Source organism: Balaenoptera physalus, assembly GCF_965194825.1.
Source record: "Balaenoptera physalus genome assembly, chromosome: 13".
NCBI classification, from domain to species: Eukaryota; Metazoa; Chordata; class Mammalia; order Artiodactyla; family Balaenopteridae; genus Balaenoptera; species Balaenoptera physalus.
In genome coordinates this window covers 106344758-106360997 of record NC_138892.1, presented here as the reverse complement: position 1 = coordinate 106360997, position 16240 = coordinate 106344758, and the positions used below count along the sequence as shown (strand labels likewise).

Below are 16240 nucleotides of genomic sequence, written 5' to 3'. Positions count from 1 at the left end.
GAAGGAACCTTAAAAATTACTCATTCAATGCCTGGAACACAACAGGGGATGCAGTACCTCATAAAAACATTCACACCATCACTGGACAGCAATGACTTACGAAGTCCATAGGGAATAGTAAAATGGAAGGTTGCAGGAGAGGGAAAATCAAGAACACTACATTATTTCTGGCTTGAACAACTGGTAGTGTCATTTAACAAATTAAGGGACACCAGAAAAGAGAGGAATCATCCATTTAGTTTTGGCTGTGCTGAGTGTAAGGGGCATCCAAGTGGAAATACCGGGTAACAATAGCCCTTAGACACAGAAGAGAGGTAAAAGCTGAAGACAGAAAAATGAATACTCAGCATACAGATGAAAAATGAAATAGAAAATGAGATGAATACGACCCAACAATCCCACTACTGGGCATATACCCTGAGAAAACCATAATTCAAAAAGAGTCATGTACCACAATGTTCACTGAAGCACTGTTTACAATAGCCAGCTCATGGAAGCAACCTAAATGCCCATCGACAGATGAATGAATAAAGAAGGTGTGGCACATATATACAATGGAATATATTACTCAGCCATAAAAACAAAATTGAGTTATTTGTAGTGAGGTGGATGGACCTACAGACTGTCATACAGAGTGAAGTCAAGTCAGAAAGAGAAAAACAAACACCATATGCTAACACATATATATGGAATCTAAAAAAAAAAGGTTCTGAAGAACCTAGGGGCAGGACAGGAATAAAGACACAGACGTAGAGAATGGACTTGAGGACATGGGGAGGGGGAAGGGTAAGCTGGGACGAAGTGAGAGAGTGGCATGGACATATATACACTACCAAATGTAAAATAGCTAGCTAGTGGGAAGCAGCCGCATAGCACAGGGAGATCAGCTCGGTGCTCTGTGACCACCTAGAGGGGTGGGATAGGGAGGGTGGGAGGGAGACGCAAGAGGGAGGGGATATGGGGATATATGTATACGTATAGCTGATTCACTTTGTTATAAAGCAGCAACTAACACACCACTGTAAAGCAATTATATTCCAATAAAGATGTTAAAAAAATAAAAATAAAAGTAAAAGGTTTGTACTAAAAAAAAAAAAGAAGAAGAAAGAAAATGAGATGACCCAGAGAAATTTAAACATTTAATGAATGGTAGAAAAAGATTCAACAAAGGTGACTGGAAAGAGAGCCCAGAGAACCAGGAAGGAGAACAAAAGCATAATCTAAAGATCCCAAAAGAAGTGAGAGTTTTACAAGAGAAGGAGAAATCAACTGTGTCAAACACAGCTGTAGTGGGTAATCTTAAAAATGGCTCTGAATGATGTCTACCTCTGAGTACTCATGCTCTTGTGGAATCCTCTCTTGCCTGCGCTGGACCTAGTGACCCCCTTCAAATGAACAGGATACAGCAAAAGTGACAGAATGTCACTTCTGAGGTTAGGTCACAAAAAGACTGGCTAGTAACTCCCCTCCTCAATCTCCTTGATAGAGGAATCGACCCATGTTGTGAGTAATCCTATGCAGAGACCCAAATGGCAAAGAGACTGATTTCTCCATCAAACAGCCAGCAAGGACCTCAGGCCTGCCACGAGCCACATGACGGAGCTGGACTCAGACCCTCCCCCAGCTGAGCTTTGCGATGACCAGTCCTAGTCAACACCTGATTGCAGCCTTATGCGTGACCCTGAATCTCACACACCAAACCCAGATGCCTGCCCAAAGAAACTGTGAAACAATAAATGTTTGTTGTTTTAAGTTTGGGGGTAATTTGTTACATAGCAATAGACAACTAGTACAGATGCTAAGAGGTTATATAAATGGATAGAGAAATAGCCAGTGTATTTAAAGAAAGCCATTAGTAATCCCAGCAAACATTTCAGTGAAATTGTGGCAACAGAAACAAGACAAATAGATTGAGAAGAAAATTACAGGTGAAGAAATGGAAACATAAAGCAAACGTAGACAACTCTCTCAACAAATTCTGGCTGTAAAGCAAAGAGCAAAGCAACTTAAAGCAAAAGGCAAAGAAAGTATGAAGCTGGAGAAGAATCTGTTGTCAAAAATGAGAGACTTTAAAGTTTAAGTGATGATAAAAACAAGCCAGTTGGGGGACTTCCCTGGTGGTCCAGTGGTTAAGACTCCGTGCTCCCAATGCAGGGGGTCCCAGTTCGATCCCTGGTCAGGGAACTAGATCCCGCATGCCACAACTAAGACCTGGCGCAGCCAAATAAGTAAATAAATATCAAAAAAAAAAAAAAAAAAAGAAGCCAGTTGGGTGGGGAAATACACTCTCAAGGAACTTCATTCCATTACTAAGAAACTCCTCTAAAAGTTCTCAGTACCTCTCTGCCTTCACTGAAAGCTGGCTTTCCCAGGATGCCTCTTCCCATGCAGCCCTTTCAAGTGGAGGCTATGTCTCTCACGTGGCACACCCAATATTGGGAAATGAGGCAGGAACCCTTCTTTCTTCCACTGCCACCTCCAGACCACTATTCCTGAACCCTCATATAAAATCCTGGTTACTCTGATTTTCATGCTACTCAGCAACACAGTCTTCCACCTCCACCTCTTCGCTATCAGCTAGTGATGACCTGGACACCCTCCACACTCAGCGAGGATATGCTGGCAGCTAGTTTACATCGCCACTATCTTCTACGTCACCACTCCTGGATCTTTCCAATACTATAAACCTGGATGAGGCAGCTAACACCAGTTCCTCTAACCCAGAGGTCCCCAACCTTTTTGGCACCAGGGACTGGTTTTGTGGAAGAAAATTCTCCCACGGCCGGGGTGGGGGTCGGGGGGCTGGTGGATGGTTCAGGCGGTGATGCGAGCGGTGGGGAGCGGCAGATGACACTTTGCTCGCTCGCCCGCCTCTCACCTCCTCCTGCCGTGTGGCCCAGGGGTTGGGGACCCCTGCTCTAACCCATCATCTGCAGTAAGCAGCTCTCCATTCTCTGCGGATAGCCATTCACAACTAGTTGTGACTTCACTTAATTGTACCATTCTCCATGCAGTCATCAAATATTTAGTAAGTATCTGTTATTTGCTTAGTAGAGAACACATGACAATCCCTGTTCTCGTGAAATCTAAGACATAATTTTTCATATTTTCCACAAAGACAGCATGAAAAGATCTAACTGAAGTCTAGACACATTACAACTACTACATTTCCTTTATTTATCAGTCTGGGAACCATGTCAGTTCTAGAAAACTAGAATTATTGTCTGATGTGACCTAGTGAATCCATGCTGTATCCCAGCAATCACCTTACCCCTGACGAGGCTTCTAAAACTACTTTTTAACTTTTTAAATAATCTGTTCTAAAATACTGCCATAATTCAATTAGATTCCTCCATCTATAAGTGTGTAACTGTGCTGCCCAAAACAGTAGCCACTAGTCACAGTGGCTATTTAAATTAGTTGCAATAAAATTAATACAGTTTCTCAGTCACACTGGCCACATTTCAAGTGTTCAAAAGGCACCTGTAACTAGTGGCTACTGTATTTGATGGTCAAGGATAGAACGTTTCTATCATCACACAAAGTTCTATTAAACAGTGCTGGTCTAAAGTTTTTGGTATTCACTTCCTTCTTCCCCGGAAAAAGTTAAAATGACAGATCATCTTCCAGTCTCCTGAGCGCTCTCTGGGGCTCCAAAATATCCTACGGAATTCCATACTTCAGGATCATTATCACCATCATCAAAGTCACCATGATCAAAATCACCACCACCACCACAATGTCATCATCAGGGCAGCTGATTTTTATTGAGTACTTACTGTATTCCAAGCGTTTTATTAAAAGCTTTATGAGCATTAGCTCATTTATTCTACACAACAATCACATCAGACAGGACTATTATTCTCATCTAACGAGAGTTTAACTGAGTTTTAGACAATAAAGTTTCTCATCCAAAGTTATAGAGCTAGGAAGTGACAGCAATCCACAATTAGTTTAAGCAAATTAATCATGTAATTATTTTGCCTTTTTAAGACAACACACTTTTTCACAGAAAGGAGAAGTGATGCCCACACCTCACGCTAGCACTCAACATTCCAGTCAGACCAAACTATCTTCAGATCACTCTACCTGCCCTACAGCTTTCTTGCCTTTGGGTCCTGCACAGGCTGTTCCCTCTGCTTGCATCCTTTTCATCTGGCCAAATACTACTTACCCTTAAGATCTCATCTCAGATCTTCCTACAATCCATCCTATGAGCCGATGTAGAACCCTGTATATCACCTATTGAAGCACTTATCACAGCAAACCACAAAATCCTGTTAACTTTTCCTCTTCTCCCACTAGAGTGAAACTCCTTAAGAACAAGGAACCCTGTCCCTTATGTATCATGGAATCCATCTGGCCTAGCCCAGGACTTGTTGGAACACAAAAGGTACTCAATAAATATTTGATAAAGGAAGGAATAATGAAAACAGGACACTTAGATAATCAAATCAAAGTATTCATGCAACTAAATAAACCACTAACTAATTTGACTTTTACACAAACCTATGCTTCTATTCAATCAGAGAATATTAAAAGTAACACTAAATGGCTTCACTACCATTTAACTGGAAACAAAGTAATTCACAAACGTTTTCCCCACATAATACGCAAAACAATACTTAACTTAAAAACCAAAGGTCGGGGCCTCCCTGGTGGTGCAGTGGTTAAGAATCCACCTGCCAACTCAGGAGACACGGGTTCAAGCCCTGGTCTGGGAAGACCCCACATGCCACGGAGCAACTAAGCCCATGTGCCACACCTACCGAGCCTATGCTCTAGAGCCCGCGAGCCACAACTGCTGAGCCTGCGCACCTAGAGCCCACACACTGCAACGAAGAGGAGCCCCCGCTCGCCGCAACTAGAGAAAGCCCACGCGCAGCAACGAAGACCCAACGCAGCCAAAAATTAATTAATTAATTAATTTTTTTTAAAAAAAGAGAGCTTTAAAACCAAAGGTCAGGGGAATGACTGCTAATGAGTTTGGGGCTTCTTTTTGGGAGGATGAAAATGTTCTAAAATTGATCGTGGTGATGAATGTACCAAAAGAATTTAATTGTACACTTTAATGGGTGAATCGTATGGTATGTGGATTGTCTCTCAATAAAGCTGTTATTTTAAAAAAAAAAAAAGGTCTGCAGGTAGCTAGACTTAAATTATAAAAACAAATATTAAGCCTGCAAAAAAAAAATACATAGGGGATAAAAATACTTGTTATATTTATGCAATTTTAAAATAGCTAAATGCCGTGTTACTGCACAAAATTTCACTGGTTAGGAAAAACAACAAATTGGAAACAGTGTCTGCCTTCAGGAGTAACTGGATGGGACAGAAGAGACTTATTTTTTTCCCTGTATACTTTTATAACTTCTGATTTGATACATGTATTAAAAAAATAAGTGTACATATAATTAGTAACAACAGTGTCATACCTCTCCTTAGTACAAGTATAAACTCCCAGGTTGCATATTTTGTTCTGAAAAGAATAAAGAATGAAATATATGTTTTTAAAAATCAGTCAAAGGAAGTAAAAAAACGGAAAGATTCTTACATTTGTCTCATCTCACACTAAAAAGCATTTAGTCATTTCTCTGTTATTAGACATTATAATCAGGCAGAATTCTTTCTTACCCAACAGTCTGACACATCTTTAAACAATGACACAGTTAACCATTCCCTCCTCCTTGAAAACTTCCTTTCCTTCATTTCTAGTACATCACACTCTCCTGGTCTTCCTCCTACCTCAATAACCTCTTATTAATCTCCTTTGCTGAATTCCTCTTCATTTCCCAAGAAGGTGTCCAGAAGGTAAGTTCCATGAAGGTGGGAATTTTTGTCAGCTTTGTTCACTACTGTATTCCCAAAGGCTAAAAAAAGTACCCAGAACCATACTCAATAAATAACTGTTGAATGAATAAATGAATGAATCAGCACCTCCAGGCTCACATTTTGAAAAGCCATAGAAGTAAACTATATTCCACATAACCTTTATGCTTAATTTACTTTATTACATTATATTTCTCTGAAAACTGATAATCAATACACTGTTTATTATTTGATTAGCCAAAATACTTCATTTCCTGCTCTTTCTCCATCAATGTGTTTTACACAGTATGTGCAAAACGCACATTTAACAGCTCTTATACTACTTCTAAAAGCATAAACGTAGCATAGAAAAAGAGCAGCTGTTGCTATGGGAATTTTCACTTTTGTTTCTAGTATTAACGTTGAATTAACACAATGACATACTTTAGTAATTAAAAAAAAGGGGAGGACACCCCACTAGACTTAACTAAGATATCACAGTAACGACTAGCAAGCCACATTTCTTGAAAAATAAAACGTACCAGTTTTCTCAGCCTTAAGAAATTCTAAAGAGAAATAGAACACTTCTACCCTACATTTTCCCCAAATCATATGATTGCATTCCAACAAGGAGAAGAATCACATCCCACTGTCAGCCATGGAAATGTCATTTTAGCACTATACAAAGTTTTACCACTATTTTAGTTCACATTTGTCCCCATGTGTACCCCATTAAATCAAAGCATAATTTATAAGCCAAAACCAGATATGTGAACTTTAATCTTTCCTTCTAAGTGACTAATTCAATATCAAAACTATTATTGTACCAACTTATAATTTGACCTGTTGGAAAACAATTAAATCTTTAGTTTATAATTAGAAATTGGACCACACCCTTTCTCACTTAATAGCTATTATATCATCTGTTTCCTACAAGTTTCGTCAAGCAGAAATATTTGCTAGAATAGTCTGCTCATTAAGTAGGCATGTTAAAAAAGGCACCTACTGACACTCACTCTGTATATTTTTCTCTCGGGTTATGGGAAAGCACTTCCCTGGCTATGTTCCCAAATAAATTGAGTAAGCCTTTGGAAAGTCACTGCTTAAACTCCATTTCATGACGGTTTCTCTTCCTCCATAAATGAATTACTGAGAGTCATGCCTACTTCCATCCATTACATAACAAATGTCAATCTCACGGCCTGTTTTCCGAGGAAGAAATAGCTTAAATGATATTAACTGATAGGTAAGGCCAGTGAATACTGTAATTTAATAGGGAGCAGGAATCCAGAAAAGAAGATTCTGATTTAATGTGCTAGGTTGTGAAACACTGAAGTGAAGAACGTTGAACACTGTTAACTCTTAGTAACATCTCCCTATACAATGACAGACACATGCCCCCAGAATGTTACTAAAGAGCATTTTAAAAGCACCTGACTCCAAGAACGTTTCTGAGAAATTGAGGGACCCACCAAAAAAAAAAAAAGTATTCCACTTCACTTTTTTTTTTTTTTTTAAGTATTTGTTTATTTATTTATTTATGGCTGTGCTGGGTCTTCGCCTCTGTGCGAGGGCTCTCTCTAGTTGCGGCAAGCGGGGGCCACTCTTCATCGCGGTGCGCGGGCCTCTCGTGGCCTCTCTTGTTGCGGAGCACAGGCTCCAGACGCGCAGGCTCAGTAATTGTGGCTCACGGGCCCAGTTGCTCCGCGGCATGTGGGATCTTCCCAGACCAGGGCTCGAACCCGTGTCCCCTGCACTGGCAGGCGGACTCCCAACCACTGCGCCACCAGGGAAGCCCCCACTTCACTTTTAAAGTGTCTAATAAAGACATGTGCAATTGAGAAATTTTAGAATTCTCCAATAATTGTTAATTAAGTGTAAATTTACAACAATTAAACACAAAATAGTTGTCAAGGTTTACTAAAACATGAGTTGCAAAAGACAGTTGTGCTTCAAAACATTTAAGCATGTTTCGCATAATTAGCGCCAACAGAACTGTTCAAATTGTTCATTGTATCCATCCAAAGCAGTCAACCAGAACCACGTGCGACTACTCCTCAGAAACGTGTCTTCCAAAGCAACCACCTGATCCTCCGGCCCTCTCTTAAGGGGCCAGGATAGAGCTCGGAAAACGAGGTGGCATAGAGATCGTTCACGCACAGAAGAAAGACTGGAAGATAACGCCTTTAAGGAACTAAGTGTACTAGGACCTATTCCCCAATGTTGCTGCCAGAAGGAAGTTGTCTAATCCAAGATCTCGCTCTTCTTGAACGGTGTAGAACTCCAAACCCATCCATGCTCACACCACGAGCCAAAAGCAGAGGGATTCTCCCCCGCCCCTCGACGCCCCACCCGCTCTGCCTGGAAGATAAAAAGAAAAAAAGACCCCAAATCCTAAAGTAGAGATGTGAGACCTAGTGCAATAGCTTCTCCAACTGCCTCAAAGGCAACATCCACAGCTCATCTTCCTTCTGGAAGCCAACCCTCCATCTCCTACCTGACCACTTCATAGCAGGAAAAAAACCACAATCCTCGTCTCTTTCAACGCTGTACTTCAATACCCAAACCCCAGACCCAGCCGACCGCACCCCAGCCTCCCGGGGCTCCGCGAGGCGTACACCTCCCCACCTCGCGCGCAACATCACGCCTCAGAAGCCGGGCGCCCGCAGCCCCCGCCGCCGCCGCCGCCACCGAGCTCGTCGGTGGGCTGGGTGGGGCCGCCCTCCCGGACGTCCCATCCCCCCCGCAGGGCGCGGAGGGGGAGGGATCCCCGCGCCTCACCTACAGCTCCGCCCTCCCCGGGGGCGCGCTGCCGGGACCCAGCCAGGGCCGTGAGGAGGAGCGGGCGGAGGAGAGCCGAGGGGCCTAGCGCCAGCGACCGGCGGGAAGCTCCAGGCGCCGCCCGACCCCGAGCTGCCGCCACCGCGGCCGTCTCACCCTGCTCAGGGCTGCCGCTGCCGCTGCCGCTGCTGCCCGGGCGCCGTCGCCGCCGCCAACGCCGCCGCCACCACTACCGCCGCCGCCGCCACCACAGCCACAGCTCGGCCCGGGCGCCCGACGTCACCTCGCCCCGCCCCCTGCGCGATTCCCGAGCCCCGCCCCTGGATGACGTCAGCGAGAGCCCCGCCCCCGCCCGACCGCGCCCGGTCGGCGTCCCGTAGCCTCCCGGGAGCGCGACTCGGGCGCGCGCGGGCCTCGGGCACTTTCCGGGGGCTGGCGGCTGCGGGCGTGGGGCTGGCGGGTGGGGGCTCTGGGCTGCGGGCCGGCGCGGGCGCACACGCGCACACGGCAGGCGCCGGGCAGGCGGCGTCTGTCTCCTCCCGCTTGCCGTAGGAGGCGGTGCGGCGCAAATAGTGGGCCGCCGCCTCCGTCGCTGCCTCGGGGGGCCAGTCACGCAGAGCCCGGGGCGGGCCGCCCCGAGGAGCCTGGCGCCGGCGGACAGGTGCGCTTCCCGCCCGGAGGCCCTCGGGCTGCCCGCACGGCCCGGGAGACCCCGCCAGCGGCCTGTCCGCGGTTCGCCTCGGCGGCCGGGGAGGGAGGGAGGGCGGCGCGGACGGCCGTCCCGGTCCTCGCGGGCGGCAGCTGGCCTGGCGTCGGGCTCCCCAGTTTCTGGTACCGAAGCGCAGACGGGTTTCCTTGTCGGAGCCACGCACCGTTAATGTAAGGCCGTAGGTAAGCTATCGCTGCACTAAGAAAGTAAGAGTGATTTGAATCGTGTTTATTCCCGGCTGGCGATTGTTGTATCAGTAACTCTAAACGCCCCTGAGAGCAGTTGAGTCACCGCCAGCGTCCACGCCCTCGTGGCCCCACTGTCACTCTCCCGTCCCTCGTCGGGGTTCTCGTCCCTTCATTCGTCACCTCATCCCCATCCCGCCCAGCGTCCCCCGGCTTGCTGTACAGTCGCCCCCTTCCGTAGGGTCCGCACGCGGCCGCCGCTGTCAGGACCGCTGCGGGGGGACGCTGGGTCCTGCCAAATGAAGCATCCTAAAGTGCTTCATTTTCTCGGGCACCCGACTTCACTCAGGAATAAGCCAGCTTCCTTTGACTGTTTCTCACGATCCTTCTTATCTGACTGCTGATGCGCTCCCCAGCGGTGTGGTGAGATGAAGGGAAAGCAAAGTGGACTCATCTTATCTTTCTGGTTTCCATTCTGCCGGTGTCTACGTGTGTGACCTTGGGAAAATCCCATTACTCCTGGGTCCTGCTTTTCGCAACTGTAAAAGGGGGTGTGAACGAGATGTCTCAGATCTATCCCATCCCTGAAATGTGGGGATCTGAAGAGTGTGAGGTGCTAAGCATTGTTATTCATGCACGGGAGTACTGTCAATATCACAGACTCAGAAATGTTTTTGGTTTCTTTTTTGACATTCCACTGTTCTTTTTTCTTATTTCCTACTCTGCCCCACATATCGTTTTTTAAACCTACACTTAGGATTTTTTTTTTTTTTTAATTAAAGCTGGCTGAGTGCATGCATTCATTGCCTCTTCTTCCTGGAACCCCATTAAAATGCTAATAAAGGAATGAAAAATGATACAAACCTGTACAAAACAGAAAATGGGAAGGGAGCCACCAAGAGATTTTTTTTTTTTTTCGAATTTTACACACAGAAAGGAGTGAGGTCTGACTAAACAAAATGGAAGAAACCATAATGTGGAATAGGCGTTTGGGGGGATTTAGAGAAATTGAAATTTGGAGACACTGACAAGACAGAGCAAGAGTGAGAAGCAGGGCTGAAAACAAGGACACTAAATAAAGGTCTCTATGTAGAACAGCAGAACCCTCCCTATACCTCAGATACAATAGCTAGGCATTTATCCCAGGCTAAAAGTCAAGCTTTTTCATCATCTCTGGGGAGCATTTAATGACTAAGAGTAAAACATTCTTTATTCTGGCACAATAGCCAGTTTGCTACCCACTCACCCTAGAGTGAAGTTGTGCAAGTTGGCAAGACCCTCCCAAGTTCTAAAGATGCGTCATCAGCATCCAACTACTTCATGTTAAATATGAACGGACAACCAGGGACTGTTAGGTGTTTAAGGGAAGTCTCCAACTTGGGGCTGGGGAAGGGAGGGAGAGGATAAGGAGAAAATGTGACCACAGAGGAAAAAGAAACTTCAGAGAACTTAAAAATATGCTCACAAACTTTTATTACAGCTATGAAACAAGGATAATGTACTCAGATAAGTAACAACCCAAGAACAAAAAGTAAGTCTTGAAATTAGAAATAGGAAAATGCCAAAATTATAAATTCACTGGAAGTGTTGAAAGGTAAAGTCCGTGCAATTTTAAGGAGAACAGAAGAAATACACAGAGATGGAAATTGCAAGAGAAAATATAAGAAAAATAAAGAGTCAATCCAACAGGACTAATATTACAAGAGAAAGAGAAAAGAGAGTAAATAAAAGATGGAAAATTACCCCAAAAATAATGGAACAAAATTTCCCAGAGCTGAAAATGTCCATTAGTGGAGAGGAAAAACAACTTTGTGAAATGTTAAAACTCTAAAGATAAAGAGAAAATCCTGAATTTCCAAAGGAAAAATGTGACCCATAGGGACCTCCCTGGTGGTCCAGTGGTAAAGAATCTGCCTTCCAATGCAGGGGACGCAGGTTCAATCCCTGGTCAGGGAACTAAGATCCCACATGGTGTGGAGCAACTAAGCCGGTATGCCTCAGCTAGAGCCCACATGCCACAAACTACAGAGCCCACGCGCTCTGGAACCCATGCACCACAACCAGAGAGAGAAAACCTGCACACCACAACTAGAGAGAAGCCCGCGCACCACAGAAACAAGCCCACACACCTAAAGGAAAGATCCCGAGTGCCACAACTAAGACCCAACGCAGCCAAAAATAAATAAATAAATAATAAAATTTTTTTTAAAAAGTGACCTGTAAAAGAGTAAGACTCACACTGCAATTAGAATTCTTACCAGGAACACTAGATATGAGAAGATAACAATGACCTTCAAGTTTCTGAGGGAAATATTTCTTGAACTTCAAATTCTAAGAATTTTTTTATTAAAAAAAAACTCTATTCCTAGCTGAATTATCATTAAGAGAGCAAAATGAAAACATTTTCAGATATGCAGAGACTCATAAAGTCAAACTCCCACATAGGCTTTTTTTCAAAATTTAAAGATGAGGTAGAAATGAGGTTTCTGACAGCATCACTATCCAGGATTCACTAGATCTAATTCAGTAGTCAAGGGAAGTCCCAAGAGCTAGGCTAGGTTCGGATGGAAGGATAGGAGTTCTGGGAGAGAATTCAACTGAATAATTACTATGATAAAAAGCTTAGAAAATGCTGGTTTCTGGTGTTCAACTTTTAGACCAAACCTGTTAATAAATTATAATCTTGCTGTAGTTAAAGCATAGTTTATAAATTATACCAATGTTGACAACATAAAGGTAAAAATACAGCTGGCAGTTTAAGATGTGAAACATAGGAAAGGTAGAGGTAAAGGGAAAAGCATTCAAGAGACGATGTGTGTAGTTGGCAGAATAAGAAGCGGTTGCTAAAGTGTACTGTTAGAAGTAGGAAAAGTGACCAGTGGAGGAGCAAGGAATTATTAGGCTTACTGAGAGGATAGGAAGACACGAGGTACAGGGTTTATAATTAAGCTAAATCGTCATCAAGAAATAATAGAAGACTTAATATCGTTAAAATAAGCAGTACTCCTCCATTTGTTCTGCACATTCTATGCAATCCTATCAAAAATCCCAGCTGCCTTTTTTTAGTTCTAGAAATTGACAAGCAGATTCTAAAATTCACATGGCAATGCAAGGGACTCAGAATAGCCAAAAGAATCTTGAAAAAAAAAAAAAAAGTTAAAACACTCATTCTTCCTGCTTTCAAAACTGACTACAAAACTACAATAGTCAGGCTTCCCTGGTGGCGCAGTGGTTGAGGGTCTGCCTGCCAATGCAGGGGACATGGGTTCGAGCCCTGGTCTGGGAGGATCCCACGTGCCGCGGAGCGACTTGGCCCGTGAGCCACAATTGCTGAGCCTGCGCGTCTGGAGCCTGTGCTCCGCAACAAGAGAGGCCGCGATAGTGAGAGGCCCGCGCACCGCGATGAAGAGTGGCCCCCGCTTGCCGCAGCTGGAGAGGGCCCTCGCACAGAGGCGGGGACCCAACACAGCCAGGAATGAATGAATAAATAAATAAATAAACTATACTCTCCACTCACTCCTCCAGCTATAAGCAAAATTGTTAAAACAAACTTCCTCAGATAGCTCTTGTCCGCAACCTCTTAAAAAAAAAAAAAAAAAAAAAAACTACAATAGTCAAGATAGTGTGTTGTACCAGAATAATGATAGACGTATATATCATGGAAAAGAATTGAGACTTCAGAAATAACCCACACATTTATGGACAGTTGATTCACTGGGAAAATAATAGTCTTTTCAACAAAGGGTGCTGGGACAGTTGTATAACCACATGCAAAAGAATGAAATTGGACCCCTACCTCACAAACGCAAAAGTTAATTAAAGGAACTTCCCTGGTGGCGCAGTGGTTAAGAATCCACCTGCCAAGGCAGGGGACATGGGTTCAACCCATGGTCCAGGAAGATCCCACATGCCACGGAACAACTAAGCCCGTGCGCCACAACTATCGAGCCTGCGCTCTAGAGCCCACGAGCCACAACTACTGAAGCCCGCGTGCCTAGAGCCTGTGCTCCACAACAAGAGAAGCCACCGCATTGAGAAGCCCACGCACCGCAAGGAAGAGTACCCCCGCTCACCGCAACTAGAGAAAGCCCACGCGCAACAGTGAAGACCCAACGCAGCCAAAATTAATTAATTAATTAATTTTTTAAAAAATTAATTCAAAATGGATCATAGACCTAAATATAAATGCTAAAACTATAATACTCAGAAAAAAACAGGTGTAAACCTTCATGACCTTGCATTAGGCAATAGTTTCTTAGCTCTGAAGCCAAAACTGTAAGTGACAAAATTTTAAAATTGGACTCCATCAAAATCGAATATACAAAACTTTTGTATATTCAGCTTTAAAAAGTATGGCGAAAAAAAAAAAAAGTATGGTGAGCCTTGAAGACATTATGCCAAATGAAATAACCCAATCACAAAAGGACTGTATATTGTATGATTTCATTTATATGAGGTACCTAGAATAGTAAAATTCATAGAGACAGAAAGCAGAAGGGTGGTTGCCAGGGGTTGGGGGAAGGCAGATGGCCATTTGCAAGCCAACCAAACCTGCCAACACCTTGATCTTGGATGTCCAGCCTCCAGAAATGTGTGAAATAAATTTCTGTTGTTTATGCTGCCCAGTCTGTGATATTTTGTTACGGCAGCCTCACCAGACTAATACAGATTTTGGTACTGAGAAGTGGGGTACTACTGTAACAAATACCTTAAAAATGTGGAAGGGGCTTTGGAAGTGGGTAATGAGTGGAGGGGAAGATTTTTGAGGTGCATGTTAGGAAAAGCCTAGATTGCCTTGAAGAGAGACTCTTGGTAGAAATGTAAACGTTAAAAGGTGACTGTAGTGAGATCTCAGAAATGAGGAGCATGTTACTGGAAACTGGAGGAAAGGTGACCCTTATTACAAAGTGGCAGAGAACTTGGCCAAACTGTTTCCTAGTGTTCTGTGGAAGGTAGAAATTAAAAGTTATAAACTGATATTTAGCTGCAGAGATTTCTAAGCAAAGTGTTGGTGGTGCAGCCTGATTTCTTCTTACTGCTTATAGTATACAAGAGGTGAGAGATAAATTAAAGGAGTTGTTAAGCAAAAAGGAACCAGAACCTAAAGATTTAGAACATTCTTAGCCTATCTGCAATATTGTAACTTGCAAGAAATATATACTGGTGAGCATTTTGTAATATGTTTAAATGTCAAATCACTGTGTTGTACACCTGAAACTAACATGTACATATCATACAATACATCAACTATACTTCAATTTAAAAAAAAGAAATATACATTTGGTCATTCAGATGACCAAAATATATCTCATATTTGGTCTTCATCCAAGTTTCTTGACTCACAGCTCCCAAAACCCTTGGAATTTCCTGAGGGATAAGACCAATGGGAACTTCTCTTGTCATAATGTTTGGTCTCTACTCCTCAGTTCCTGAAATCACTTTCAGAGTCATAAAGGTAAAATGGATGTCTTGTTATTTGTAACAAGCCCCTTTCTACCACAACAGGATTTATGTTAATGAGGTGACTTTTGGAAAGCCCTAAGTATGGAGGCTGGTCAGCAAAGAACCCAACCATGAATACAGGATTGGAACTTTCAGTCCCACCCCCTGACCTCCAGGGAGGGAAGAGAGGCTAGAGGTTGAATCAGTTGCCAATGACCAGTGATTTGATCAATCATGTCTATGTAATGAAGACTCCACAACACTCAAAAGGGCAAGGCTCAGAGAGCTTCCAGTTGGTGAACACCTGGATAAGTGGGAAGAATGACACACCAGGAGAGGGTGTGGAAGCTCTGTGCCCTTTCCCCATACCTTGCCCTATGCATCTCTTCCATCTGGCTCTTCCTTTTATAATATACTTTTATAACAAACCAGTCATCCAGTATGTAAAAATGTTTCTCTAAGTTCTATGAGCCACTCTGGGAAGTTAATCAAACCCAAGAAGGGGGTCATAAGAACCTTTGATTTATAGCCATCAGTCAGAAGTACAGTTCACAACCTGGGCTTTCAATTGGCATCCTGAGTTGGGAGAGACTGTTGGAACCTCCAGTTTGTGGCCAGATGGTCAGAAGCACAGGTAACAACCTGGCTTGCACCTGGCATCCTGAGAGGGCAAGAGGGGTGTACAGCAGTCTTGTGGGACTGAGCACTTAACCTGCAGAACCTGATGCTGTCTCTGGGTAGATAGTGTCAAAATTGAGCTGAGATGCAGGACACCCAGCTGGTACCCAGAGACTTGCTCTTTGGTAATGTTGGGAAACCACCCCAACTCCTCACATGTTGGAATTAGGTGTAGAACCCAATTACTATCCATATTACGAAAAAAGAAAAAGTTATGTTCTGGAGAATACATCAAGGGTGTAGCTGGACAGTCATTTGATAAAGAGGTCATGGGTGCAACTCATGGATTTAATCAGTCATCTCATAAGTAACCAGGAATAGAAATAAGATTATACCAGTAGTAACACTGCCAGTTTGGACTAAGGGGCATAGAGACAACAAAATGGAGAAATACTGTCAGACTTCTGGGAGTCTACAGAACAGGACAATAGAGCTATCTGGCTGCCAATTCACATCACCCTTCAAGAAAAGTGAGAAATGACACCAAAAGTGATTCAGAGATCAACAGGGCTGCTACTCCAGCCATCAGCCCAGAGAGTACAGGTCTGGGGGGCAAGCTGTCTCCTTGGTTTCAGTGGAGCCTGCTACCAACCAGTGCCTCGGGAATAAAGCTGATGCCCAGGGCTGAGGGGGTGGA

At 43.9% G+C, this 16240-nt stretch overlaps 2 protein-coding genes across 22 annotated transcripts in view; one reads left to right on the top strand and one right to left on the bottom strand.

Annotated features, from left to right (window-relative positions):
- Positions 1–8887, bottom strand: part of ERC1 (ELKS/RAB6-interacting/CAST family member 1) — a 415918-nt gene extending 407031 nt beyond the window's left edge. For 15 of the 19 annotated variants that reach the window (XR_014252746.1, XM_082422089.1, XM_082422073.1 and 12 more), the window contains exon 1: positions 8590–8876. The gene's annotated coding sequence lies outside the window, so the exon portion shown is untranslated. Of the gene's footprint in view, positions 1–8436; positions 8457–8589 lie in introns of those variants that run through there. The other 4 variants (XM_082422087.1, XM_082422080.1, XM_082422084.1 and 1 more) reach the window with 3 other exon arrangements.
- A 191-nt stretch (positions 8888–9078) lies between these two features.
- The window catches only part of RAD52 (RAD52 homolog, DNA repair protein), a 78762-nt gene continuing 71600 nt past the window's right edge, over positions 9079–16240 (top strand). The window contains exon 1 of one of the 3 annotated variants that reach the window (XM_082422147.1): positions 9079–9468. The gene's annotated coding sequence lies outside the window, so the exon portion shown is untranslated. Of the gene's footprint in view, positions 9481–16240 lie in introns of all 3 variants that reach the window. The other 2 variants (XM_082422157.1, XM_082422152.1) reach the window with 2 other exon arrangements.